The following is a 14,041-nucleotide window of genomic DNA, read 5'->3' as shown; positions in this document are numbered from 1 at the left end:
CCTGTCATAAGATATACTGCTGGCATTATAAATTGGATACAGGCGGAACTGGACAATTTCGACAGAAAAACAAGAAAACTCAAGACCATTCATCATTCACTGCACCCTCGCAGTGATGTTGACCAGCTATATCTGCCTAGAAGATCAAGGGGCAGAGGACTCTTACAAGTAAAACAAGCAGTCAAAGAAGAACACGCCCTGGCAGAATATGTAAAGCAAAGTGAAGAACCTGCTTTGATTGAAGTCAAAAATCAGAAACTCCTCAAAGCACAGCAGACAAAAAACCAGTACAAGAAAACCGCATTACAAACTAGAGCTGACAGTTGGCACAACAAAACATTGCATGGAAAATTCCTTGACAAAATTGAAGGAAAAGTTGATAAGGAGAAGACCTGGCTCTGGCTCACAAATGGGACACTGAAGAAGGAGACAGAAGGCCTGATCCTTGCAGCCCAGGAGCAAGCCATCAGAACAAATGCAATTAAGGCCAAGATCGAAAAATCAGCTGATGACCCAAAATGCAGACTGCGCAAGGAAACCGACAAAACCATTGATCATATCCTCAGCTGCTGTAAGAAAATCGCACAGACAGACTATAAACAGAGGCACAACTATGTGGCCCAAATGATTCATTGGAATTTATGCCTCAAGTACCACCTCCCTGCAGTAAAGAACTGGTGGGATCACAAACCTGCAAAGGTCGTGGAAAATGAACACGCAAAGATACTGTGGGACTTCCGAATCCAGACTGACAAAGTTCTGGAACACAACACACCAGACATCACAGTTGTGGAAAAGAAAAAGGTTTGGATCATTGATGTCGCCATCCCAGGTGACAGTCGCATTGACGAAAAACAATAGGAAAAACTCAGCCGCTATCAGGACCTCACGATTGAACTGCAAAGACTCTGGCAGAAACCAGTGCAGGTGGTCCCGGTGGTGATGGGCACACTGGGTGCTGTGCCAAAAGATCTCAGCCGGCATTTGGAAACAACAGACATTGACAAAATTACGATCTGTCAACTGCAAAAGGCCACCCTACTGGGATCTGCGCGCATCATCCGAAAATACATCACACAGTGCTAGACACTTGGGAAGTGTTCGACTTGTGATTTTGTGATATGAAATCCAGCATGTCTATCTTGTTTGCTGTGTCATACAATAAAATAATAATAATAATAATAATAATAATAATAATAATAATAATAATAATAATAATAGTGATTGTCTGAACATGCAGATTTACACAGAAGAAATCATTACACCTTGTTCACTGTTGGTGCCCATTGCTCTACCCTATGGAGATTAGATAGGCAATATTTTTGCCCAGTTATACTACACAAATACATCATTATACTCCACTTTAACCGCTATGGCAACATTTTGCGGAAACTTGGGAAGTTTTAAAATTTTATTTGAGAATTCTAATGCCCAATAAACAGCCAATCCAATAATTTCATGGGAAAGCGGTTAAAATAGCTATAATTTATAATGTGGATGGATCCCATATCTCAGTGGTTGGGCTTCAGATTCCTTTATTGACTCCCATGTATGCACATGTCCTCTCTCTCACACACATATGTGCACATACACAAATTTACAAAAAGACTTGTTTAATTATGGTATATGTATACAGCTTCCCCATCTACTGTCCTTCAGTCTTTCTCCTCTCCCACTGAACCTCGCTGTCCCCATTTGAACATGAATGATGAGGATGTTTAAATGTCTCATCTAGGTATATTGAAAATTCCGTGATTGGTGCTGGAAACATTTCAGAAGCTCATCAGCTGCTGGACAACAGCAGAACATGAAACAAGCCTGTAGTCTTTCCAATGGTCTAATCATGCCAAGAATAGCTGAGGAGCAGAGAGGCAAATTGGTTGGAGGACCTGTGAACAGCCCAGAAGGCAACTGAAGGCCACATGGAGCTCAGTTGCCCTATGTGTGTTAGCTCCTGGAACTATAGCCACAGGCGAGCCTTTGAAATAAATGCTTTATATTGTGTGGCTATCCCTAATGCACATAATGACTACATACAGGAAGAACTAGCAGGAACCAGCTGGACTCTGGAAATAGTTCCTTAGTTCCCTAAGAACATTCTTACAGTGGACATCTTTTTGAAATAAGTATTATTTCTATAATAGTTTGTTACAGTACATTGTAAAGTACTTTTAATTTTACAAATAATTAAATCCCAGACTTCGAAAAGACTCCTGGGTTGGAAGAGTGGTTTGGAAATACAGAGGAACTATTGTCCTAACAGAGATTTCTCTGAACACACAATACATTGGTTGTTTCTTTGTGAAATCAAATTCTAGCAACCTCCTCCCTGTTATAGCTTTGCCCTCATTTTGTAAGCAGACACACAGTTGCTTGTAGCTCTGACTGTGGCCAAGAGTGTTTAGGAACCAACTGCTATTGTTTATTGCTATGGCTGTATGGCGAAGGATACTGTCACCACTCCGACTGGCACATAGATATTCAAAAGTCTAAAAGACAAAAGTCAGCAAACAGCACATATCATTATAGGCACTGGAATAGGAAAGGCCAACACTGGATTTCCTATTTAACATATAGGAGTCTAAAATACAGGAGATTTATATATGCACTTAACATTGATATATCTACCATTGATAATGTTCACAGTGTTTCATATATGTACTTGCAATCATCTTTGCAATAATCCTGCGATAAGATTACTGTTATAATTAATCATAGAACAATAATTTTGTAATACATATCAACACTCCTGTCCTCATAATGCAGGTGAAAGTGCAACCAACAAGGATGTTGACAGAGGTAATTTAGTAGACTGTTTAGATGTTCAAAGGGATTTGGGCAAAATCCTAGCTTATGACTGAAGCTAGGCTGACCACCTGCTCCCTCGATCTGTGTCCCTCCTGGCTAGTAAAATCTTGCCTGGAGGGGTTACGTGGACCTCTGTTGAATATAATAAATAGCTCCCTTGAGCAAGGAGTTTTTCCAGAGGGCTTAAAAGAGGTGATGGTATCTCCGCTGTACCTGTGCTTGACAGGGTCGCACTCCCCCTGAAGGCGCAGGTCCGCAGCTTGGGGGTCCTCCTGGACTCAGCGCTAACGCTTGATGCTCAGGTGTCGGCGGTGGCTGGGAGGGCCTTTGCACAATTAAAACTTGTGCGCCAACTACGACCGTACCTCGAGAAGTCAGATCTGACCATGGTGGTCCATGCCTTAGTTACCTCTAGACTGGATTATTGCAATGCACTCTATGTGGGGCTTCCCTTGAAGACGGCCCAGAAACTGCAATTAGTCCAGCGCTCAACAGCAAGGCTTCTAACTGGAGCGAATTACAGTGTGCGTTCAACCCCCCGTTCAAGGAACTCCATTGGCTGCCGTTTATTTTCCGAGCCCAATTCAAGGTGCAGATGATCACCTACAAAGCCCTAAATGGTTTGGGACCCACCTACCTTTGTGATCGCATTTCCCCCTATGAACCTGTACCGTCTCTTCGCTCGTCGGGGGAGGCCCTCCTCTCGCTCCCACCACCCTCGCAATCGTGGTTGGTGGGGACGAGGGAGAGGGCATTTTCCATCATGGCCCCCTGGCTCTGGAACTCTCTCCCCAGGGAGATCAGGCAAGCCCCTACCCTCCTTAGTTTTTGGAACAGCCTGAAAACTTGGCTCTTCCAACAGGCCTTTGGTGACTGACTTCCAAAGTAAAGGACTGACCTGCTGTCTATTTCATTTTACTGCACTTTATTTCTTAACCGGCCACAGGTTCCCTTGTTTACGCCCTCCCTAGCACTTTAATGCGGACAATAGTTTAGGTATTGTCCTCGCCCCGATTGTATCTGACACTATTGACACTTTCTTTGGCCCAGTTCCTTTTAGGAGCCATCCCAGGATTTTATCAAGTATGTCTATTTTATGCGACTTTATTAGTTTTATTATTTATTTTATTGTTGATTGATTTGTTTTACTGTTGTGTTTTTACATTGTCTGTTTAGCCTGGGCTTGGCCCCATGTAAGCCACCCAGAGTCCCTTTGGGGAGATGGGGAGGGGTATTATTATTATTATTATTATTATTATTATAGCATGATAGTTATTATTTAAAACTTCCATACAAAGATTCTGACAGATTAAATTATGAAGGCTTCCATACAAACTTTCCCTTTTTCTTTTTACAAAACTTAGAAATGGTTCCCAATCTTTGATAGGTTTTGTGCCTTTTTTCTTTGATCATCATTGCCAATTTATTCATTTCCACCATTCTAAAAACTTTTACAACCCAGTCTTCTGTTGTCAGACTTCTTCCAATGTGTGCTTATAGCATCCATGCTGCAATTATCATGTAGTACTTTGTAGTTTACTGATTTTATTTGGCATTTCCAATAAAAATAATTCAAGCTATAATTGTATCTTTGATTTAAAAATTCCCTGATATGTTTTTTGTACCTTGCACAAGAATTCCCTTGCTTTTTTACAAGTCCACCATGTGTCGTAGAAAGTTCCTTCTTATTCCTTGATTATTTTATCCGATTTTCTGTCTATTTTTGGTGAAATTACTCAATTCCAGTCCCCCATCATTATCAATTTTTTATGGGCAGTTTCTGAAATATATCTTGTTAAGTTCTCAAAAAACAATGTCTTATTTCCAGTTAGTGTGTATACTCCAATTTCTATTTTTATCCCTCCTATTTGGATTTGTACTTCCAAAATTCTTCCTTGTAGATTTTCAAACTTTTTTGACTTTATGAAAGTGTTAATGTAGAGAACCACCCCTCTTTTTCTCTTTTGTGGGCTGCAATATACTTCTTTCCCATTTTAGTGTAACAATTTTGCATCTGTCTTTTTTATATATGAGTCTCCTGCAAATAAATTATATTGTGATTATTTTTACTCAAGTTATGAAAGATTCTTCTTTTTTGTGGACTGTTCAAACCAGTTTTAAAAACCAAAGTTGAGATGGAATTATACAGCTGAAAACATTGGCTGGAAGTTCAATAAGACAAAAAGAATTTGATCTCCCTTGGCAGACACTGATAAGGGTAAAAATGAATCGAGGTTGCCATGACACAACACATATCATTTCATCTTGAAAGCACTGTAATCTAATCCTTTGTCTCTTGCCAAGGAGTAATTATTACCACATTATATGTGCTGGGTGTGATACGTTTCCTTCAAAATAACCATGCCCTTAGAATAAGGGTGTCATCATTGTAAGCACTCTCTGATGTGATGCTGTATCTCCATGGTTAGGAATGTAAAGATAGCTGACAGGTGTCTCAATCTACTCTTAACTATTCAAATAGCATAAGTAAAGGTGCAACAGCTATAATATGGATATGCAGTAGAAACACATATGGATCCATACTTATTACAGGAGGTAATCAAGTTCAAGAACCTGTTGAGAAGGAAACTTTCATTAAGATACATGAAGGATGGGTGAGGTTTGTGCATTTTGCACATCCTCATTTCTCCTGGTTGATGCAGGGAGTGCAAGCCAAAACATTCTTCTTTCGGAGCTTTGAAATGTAAATAGAGAAGGCAGCTAAACCAACAACCTGCTGTACAAGAATCCAGATCTTTCACTCTACAGAGCAACTGCCTAACCAATAAATAGATACCATGTTAATAGAAGGACCTTTGGCTTCATCAGTGAGTCTCTCTTACTATATACCTCCCTCATCCTTATGGACAAGATTATTTTCTGCAAGGTTATGTTGTCCACTATAATAGTTCTGGAGAGTGAGCTATGGTTGTAGTCTGTGCATCTTCTTGTCATGCAACCTTCATTTTTTCCTCTTGTCACACAGTCTTCCCTTTTCATCTTTGTTAATGAGTCACGTGGAGTAATATGAGTAGTCCACCCAGTGCTTCCGCCATTCAATGACCTATGGGCCATGGCTGTTCCTCCTGATATCATCTGGCCTGTGAAGAATTGGAAGATGGATACACCATCTCTCTGTACCCGATATCAATCATCCATCTTCTCTCTGCTCTTAATGGCAGAACAGTATCTGTAAAAGAAGGAATTATAAGCCACAGACTTTCTATTGAAGATTAATTTCCACTAGGTACAAATAAAGACAACGAGAACAATCACTTTTTGGTAGATAACAGGCACTCCATTCTAATCCCTGCTGATCATATTCTCACAACTCTTTTTGTAGGATCAGACTCTGTCCACCAATCCTTCTGTGATGCTGGGTTTATTCAAGTGTCCCTGAGTTTTCTGGTTTTCCAGTTTCCATGTATTTGTTCATCTACCTCTTGTAGTGTGACTGGCAGTGGCTTTCTAGAGAACCTTCTTCTCACTTTCTACCTTGGCTTTTTAGGTGTTCAAGATAAGCTTCAGATAACCTTATCCCCTTCTAACTTTCTGAAAAAGTTTCTACCAGTCCTGAATAAGATTACAATTCTCCAGAGTTCCAGATTGGCTACTTAAGGGCATGGTGGGAACATACCTTTTTGTATTTGAATGCCTCAGTGCATCTACATAGCCCTCCTCCTGCCTTCTCAAACAGAAAATTATACATCAGTTGCCGTTTTCACTATAGCAGACACGACACTCAAGAAGACACAAGAGCAATATACAAAGTACACCTTGTACAGTAGTGGAAACCGAAGTATGTGTGGCCAATTATCATCAGGAAAGTAGAAATAAATACAGATGAAAGGGTAATTACTGAGTTAGTGTGGGTAGATGAGGAGCGAGGGGAAAGTGTTGAGAGGCTTAGAGTAAAATGGGAGTTGCAGCATTAATTATACTTTGACTCATGGCAGGTTTGAGTATATATATCTTTATGCTGTTACTGAAGTGCGCCACTCAACTCACACACATAAATAACTTGGGTTCAAACTCCTCACCCTGAAAGTATTTCATTTTTCAAATGGAAGCAAGAAAATTACTGAACTTACTCCATATCCCAAATATTAGGCAACTGAAAGGATATATTTTATAGAATGGATGAAAAAAGGAATAGGTTGGAGTAAATCAGATACATTCTCAGACTTACTAAAATATAACACTATAAAAATTATCTAAAAATCTGGCAACCTTTTACAGACTGTAAAGAAAGAAAAAAGAGATAATTATAGGCATTGCTGCATGAGAAAATATTTCTTATAAGGAAACATAGTAAATATAACAGATGTAATTTAGAGAGGAGTACTATTGTGTTTAATTTAGCATACTGCAGTCAGAGAAGAGCAGGAAGTCAATTTTAAGGAGTGGTGGGGATGGGAACGATGTACAGTTTATTTCTTTGTCATTTGTTTTGTCTTGTTTGTGTGTGAGAGAGATTGGGGGACAGGGAGGAAGTCGATGGAATCCATAGTTTTTCATTATATTGATGCTAGTCGTAATAGCCCAAATATTGCAGTGATATTCTTACTATAAGGGAAAGTATCTGACAGGTGGGTTGCAAGGTGAAAGTACAGTAGAGTCTCACTAATCCAAGCTAAACGGGCCGGCAGAAGCTTGGATAAGCGAATATCTTGGATTATAAGGACTGATCAAGGAAAAGCCTATTAAACATCAAATTAGGTTATGATTTTACAAATTAAGCACCAAAACTTCATGTTATACAACAAATTTGACAGAAAAAGTAGTTCAATACGCAGTAATGTTATGTTGTAATTACTGTATTTACGAATTTAGCACCAAAATATCACGATATATTGTAAACATTGACTACAAAAATGGCTTGGATTATCCAGAGGCTTGGATAAGCGAGGCTTGGATTAGTGAGACTCTACTGTAGTTGGGAAAAAATTGACAAAAATTGTTAGGAGACCCTTTCCCTCCATTAGTTTCTCAGCTATACGTTACACTTTATTCCTGCAGCTCTGCAGCTGATAGATAGCCAGGTTCCAAGAACCAGGTCTGCTAGAGATTTGACACCAAATCTTCTAGTTTGGCACTAAGTTTAATTTTGCACCAATATATCAGTACTGAACCATTGCAGTTCATTTGGTCATGACAAATCTATCTGTCATCTGTCTCGGTGATACTTTCATTTCAGTTATTCAACACATGTAAACTGCACTGCAGTACAGTGGGCCCTTGTTCTCGACTGGTGTTTGGTTCCAGGACTCCCAGTGGATACCAAAGTGCATGGATGGTCAAGTCCCATTATACAAAGTGGCATAGTACATTGGGAACCTTACATAAAATGGCAAAAAAGTTGCTTTTGGGATTTTTTTTTAAAAAAACCCTCAAGTCATGTATGGTTGAATGTGTGGATAAAGAGGGTCGACTGCATTTGACCTTCTGAGAATAAAAAGTTCCTGAATGCCCAGGAGACACCTGGATGTTTGATGTTTTTATCATCCTTGTGGGAGGCTTCTCTCATGTCTATATCCTGTGATATAGAGAAGGATATAAATGTTTTAACAAGTAAAAAGAAATACATTACACAGGGGAAAAGAAAAGAAATAAAATGTAAACATTTACCTATTGGGTGATAATACATGGATACATGATGAAATCTGTGGTGCTGTATGTATTCATGAGCTAAAATGTTGCAACCAAAAGGAACTATGAGAGCTGTGTTGCATAATAAATCAGCTGAAGATTCACCCTAGGACACTCATGGTGATGAAACACTAATACGGTAAATCACTTTAAATTCCTGATTGAAACAGGTGATTTCATAACTAACAGGATATCATAATAGGTGTGCTCCAAAGAATCAATCATATAAAATGAGAGTAGCATGAGGTCATATATCCTAGGGAGAAATAATATTGTATAGTTGTCAGAGGACAGGAAAATCTTACATAAAATTATATCTATGGCTCAAAAATGTTCATTTATTTTTAATAATCGTAATATCTCATGGAACCCCAGTGGCTTCTTCTAGGAACCTGCTCTAAATCAACCATGGCAATTTAGTGAATGACTCAATGTCATAAGAATCATGATATATGAGCTGCAACTCTCCAGATTATTGGCCAGCAACTCATGAATCCCAGTCTGTATGGTAAATTCTGACAGTTGATGGGAGTTGCAATACAAGAACAGCTGGAGGGACACATGTGCCTCACCCCTGCTATAGTTAGCTTGTTGATGTATCAGTTCAGTTTTTTAAAAATAGTATTTCAACAACAGCAAACAAGAAATAGACCTTAACATTTTTTTTGCTTGTCATGAATGGAATTTTGAAACTGACCAGTGACCAGTGATGACCTTCATGCTGCTAATCATGACCGATGGCAATTGTGACTTATGGAACTGAGATTCCAGCTTGCTTTAGGAAAACTGATTCCAGCTTTCTTCGGGGATATGAGTAAAATACAGAGACGAGGCCCCACTGCAGGACACTTGGTTTCTATACTAATACTATAATCACATGTACACTTGACCCATCTCTCTTTTAGATAAAGGATGACCACATAAATAGTCTTCAGAAAGGATAATTTCCACTTGGTACCACAAAGCAAGTGGTGAAAAAGAGCTTAGTTTTACTAATAATCCACCTTAAATCGTTTTACTGTTTGTTGCTATACTTCGTCCACATTCTCCAGTATCTTGTCAGACTAGATCTGAGATCTAGCCATGCTCTCTCCAGTGGGTTTCCAGGAATGCATGTAACAATCCTATCCATTTCCCAAGACACACAGCTGGTGATCAGTTGCAAATGGCTCCAATCGTGTCCTCAGGCTTCACCTTCAGCATGAATTGGGAATTACTGGACCAAAGTTTAAATATCATTGCTTTATTTCTTGAGACTTAGTTGAAAAACATCCTGAAGGTAAAAGCTCACTGCCTCAGAGTGCGGTGAAATCTCCTCCTCTGGAGGTTTCTAAACAGAGACTGGATCACCACCTCCCAGAACTGCTTTGCTTGTGTAATATTGCCAGCAGTGGGTTGGACTGGATGGGGTCTCTTCCGACTCTATGATTCATGCCCCTTACACAACAAATCAAGTTCTGATTTATACTAGAAGAAATTGAATAAAGACTTCATAATATGTGTACCATCACTCATATAACAAAAGAGAACACAAAGGTTAGGTGAGGCTGAGGATGGGAACTCCACTCATAGATGTTGTTAACATTGAACAATTGGCAAGTACATCAGCATTAAAACAAATTAAAATTAGACATACCGCTTCTAATTCATTTTCATAACTAGTACAAAAGGTATAGTCACATGTACCTTACCAGTAAGCAGCTGACTGTGGGAGATAATTTCTTATGCTTTCTCAAGTGCATACTGTTCTTTCTGCACATTTCCTGTGTGATTCTACTCTGATCATGTCACTGCTCCTGGGCACTTCTTGCTGATAGCATTTGGTGAACTCAGAAATTTGCTACCATTGTTGAAATTGTTAACCTGTCCTGCCAAAAACTCTAAGTTCTGGCATCGAAAGAGGAGATTAACCTGTCCCCCTAAGCTGCCTAAAGATTGTTGCCAACTCCCTCTCCCCCTTCTTGCAGCATTAACTAGAATGTCAACACTCCCCAGCTTATCTCATTAGATCCAAAGAAAGATATCTCTGAAACTCTTATCTAGTTTCTGGAGGTCTTTTCTCTCCTAATTGTAGTCTCCTAATCTGCTCCCATTACAGTTTGTTTTCTATAGTGTCTTTTGTATAGAAAGATTACTTCTGTTTTTAAAATAATTTGCATAGCCAGACAACAAATGCAGTAAAGAAGCTGACAGAATTGCAGCCAGACTTGTGAAAGCTGTCCCCCATCCCTGTCTTGCCAGGCTGCTTTGAAGAATCCTGATAGGATAGATTCTAGTACATCAGAAAGGGCAACATTTTTTTAATGGAAAAAGGATGCAGGAGCTGAGTAAAATGTACAAAGCTTCTAGCCTTGAATCAATATGCCTTAGAAACAGAATTCCTTACAGTCCTGACATACCCTTTTGCTATTCTGACCCAGGTGACAGAGTCCTTTCCTATCTTCTGGTTTCTCTATCTCTCCTCTATAATATCCTTCCTCTTTTTCCTTTCTTCTCCTTTAGACAGTAATTCTCAGTGCAATAAGTGAATATGGAATAGTGCAATTTACAACCGGAATGGCTCCTGGACTATGCCTTTGGATTGTGTGGTTTTAATTAACAGGTTCTAAGACTGAGATGTTTTTAACTTTTTGGTTTTAATGTATATATTTTGTTTTTATTGTATGGATGTATATGCAGAATCGAATTGTGCCTTTTTGTAAGCCGCTCTGAGTCCCCTTCAGGGTGAGAAGAGCAGGGTATAAATACAGTAAATAAATAAGTAAATGAATAGCCTCTCAACCTCTCTTTCTCTCTAAGTATCAAGCTAGACAGCTAGTTTGCCGAGCTTGATCATTTAAAACGAAATCGGAAGGGGCGGGAGGGGAGAGTACAACCAAATATAAATATTGTATACATGTTAGGAAGTGTTGTATTGGTTCATGCATATAAACATGTATATAGATTTGTTTCATTTTTTTATGAATATGTAAATTGAAAATAAAAAACATTAATTCCTAAAACAAAGCTCCTGTCTGTGCAGCTCCATAATTTCACCCTGGATCTACAAACCTTGTAACCTCCATACTTGTTTTCCTAAATCAAATAACTCTTTCAGTTAATTATTCCCCATTTTGAACAGTGCCTTATCTGAAGAAAATGCATTTTACTCATTATAGCACGGCTTGCTATAACCTACTGCAATTCCTGTATATTTTATTCATATGTGTTCAATAAATTGTACAAAAATTCTTCTATGTGAGAATAAGTTACTTGGATTCGTCTGAATGCATGCTGCCAAAGTTCAAAGGTCCCTTATACATAATGTATTCTTAGGGTCCATACACGTTTGCAGAGTCCACCCAGTAATAGTTCTTTTTCACCTGCTAGTATTAGTTATTGTAGTATTTTCAAATCATATGACACTGGTTACGTACCGTGAAAGCCCTTTAAAGACTGCAGAGAAATCCAGGGTTAACTGCATTGCCACCTACATCAGCCAGGACTCACATGACTTTAAAAAAACGCACACACCGATATCATTCATTCTTCTAATAGCACAGCACAGAAAAGATAAAGGCAGAGTTGATCCAAGCTTTAAGCAGGAAGAAAAGGCATATGAGATGGATTGTATGATCAGATGAAAACAATGTATGCCACTACAGAGGGTTTGTGTGTATGTCTTCTTCTGATCATAGAATACAACAAATGTCATATACCCAGGGGAAAAAAGTATGGGATCTAGTAAATGGTAAGTGCCAATGATAACAAATAAAGAACCATTTGTTTTATTATTTTCCTAAAGGTAGTCTCAGTTTTGTAATAGCATGTAAATATGAAGAATTGGTCTAGATTGCTGCTTTACATATATCATTTAGCAGAGCACTGGTTCAAAATACCACTGAGGTAGTTGCAGACCTGGAGAAATGAGCTGTAATATTAGATGGACCTGATAGGTGAGGCACTTAGATCGGAGAAAAAGCAAACCTACAGCTTAGTTTCCCCCCAAAGTAGAAGCCAAACAAATAGGGTGCCTAAAAAAGAGGCTGTTCTGCTTATGCAAATCTTCAAGGTCCCATGAAGTATTAGATGGGATTACACTTCCCCTGAAAACACAGGTTCAGAGTTTGGAAGTATTCCTGGATTCGGCTCTGAAACTGGAGGCCCAGGTATCAGCAGTGACCAGGAGTGCTTTTGCACAGTTAAAGCTAATGCGCCAACTGCACCCATTCCTGGAGAAGTCAGATCTGCCCATGGTAGTATATGCCTTGGTTACATCCCGGTTGGACTACTGTAATGCACTCTACATGGGGCTGCCTTTGAAAAGTGCTCGGAAATGTCTATTGGTCCAAAGAGCAGCAGCTAGACTACTAACTGGGGTTGTCTACAGAGAGCATACAACTCCTCTGTTGCAACAGCTGCATTGGCTGCCAACACATTTCTGAGCACAACTCGAAGTGCTGGTTTTGATCTACAAAGCCCTATATGGTGTTGGTCCAGGTTACCTGAAGGACCACATCTCTATGAACCTGGGAGACATCTACAATCTACTGGGAGGGAGGCTTCTCTTGGACCCACCACCCATTCAGGCATGCTTGGTGGGAACGCAGGAAAGGGCCTTTTTGGTGGCTGCTCCCAGGCTGTAGAACTTCCTCCCAAGAAAAACCAGAATGGCCCCATCCCTGCTGGCCTTCCGCAAGCAGGTCAAGACCTTCCTCTGCCAACAGACTTCTAGGGAAGGGTGTAAGGGAAGGCTCTGGCGAGGGTGGGGGGGGATTGGGGGGACATGAGTTTTAAATGCCATTTTAATGTATTTCCTGTAGTTTAATTCTGTGTTTACCACACTGTTATTATTTAATTATTTTTAAACTTTTGTTAAAAATACCCGCCTTGGATAGATAATAGCCGCCTTGAGTCTTGGGGAGAAAGGCGGGATATAAAGATGATGATGATAATATAATCTTCAGGAAAGTTAAAAACCTGGCTTTGCACATAGGCATTTGGGGAGCAGTGTAATATGGAATTCGACTTGAATGCAGCAGGTTAAACAACTATAGGACTTGGCACTATGTTTTTAAGTCATTTTATTGTATTTTAACTGTTTTATAATTTGATGATTTAAGATGCCCATTTATTATTTGTATGTATAATGTGGCAATGAATTTTGCTGTAATCTGTAAGCTGCTCTGAGTCCCCTTTGAGTTGAGAAGAGAAGGGCATATAATAAATACATAAATAAATAAATAAAAAAGTCCAAGCCTATGTCACTTATTTACAAAAGGATATGAAAATTTGACGCAAAAAAGATGGCAAAACTAAATTTTGAGGCATAAGAAAGAAATAAGTCATCTTAGGATGGAAAGAAGTATCTGTATGTAATATCACTGTGCCTTTTCCAAAAAAAAAAAAAAAAAAAAGCAAAGATGAAAGAACCCAATTATCATACCATCAGAAAAAGAAACACTTTGAGGGACAAGCCTTTGGTATTTCAAGCATTCGGTAGTTGAAAGGGCATGGAGATTCCAGATTCTTATGAACAATTTGAGAACCAGGGAGAAAAGATCCACAAATGAAACTGTTTTCACATCTTACAAGGACAGAAGAT

This window comes from Anolis carolinensis, chromosome 4, assembly GCF_035594765.1.
Source record: "Anolis carolinensis isolate JA03-04 chromosome 4, rAnoCar3.1.pri, whole genome shotgun sequence".
Lineage (NCBI taxonomy): Eukaryota > Metazoa > Chordata > Lepidosauria > Squamata > Dactyloidae > Anolis > Anolis carolinensis.
The sequence above is the reverse complement of the archived record's forward strand: the minus strand, read 5'-3'. Positions refer to the sequence as shown.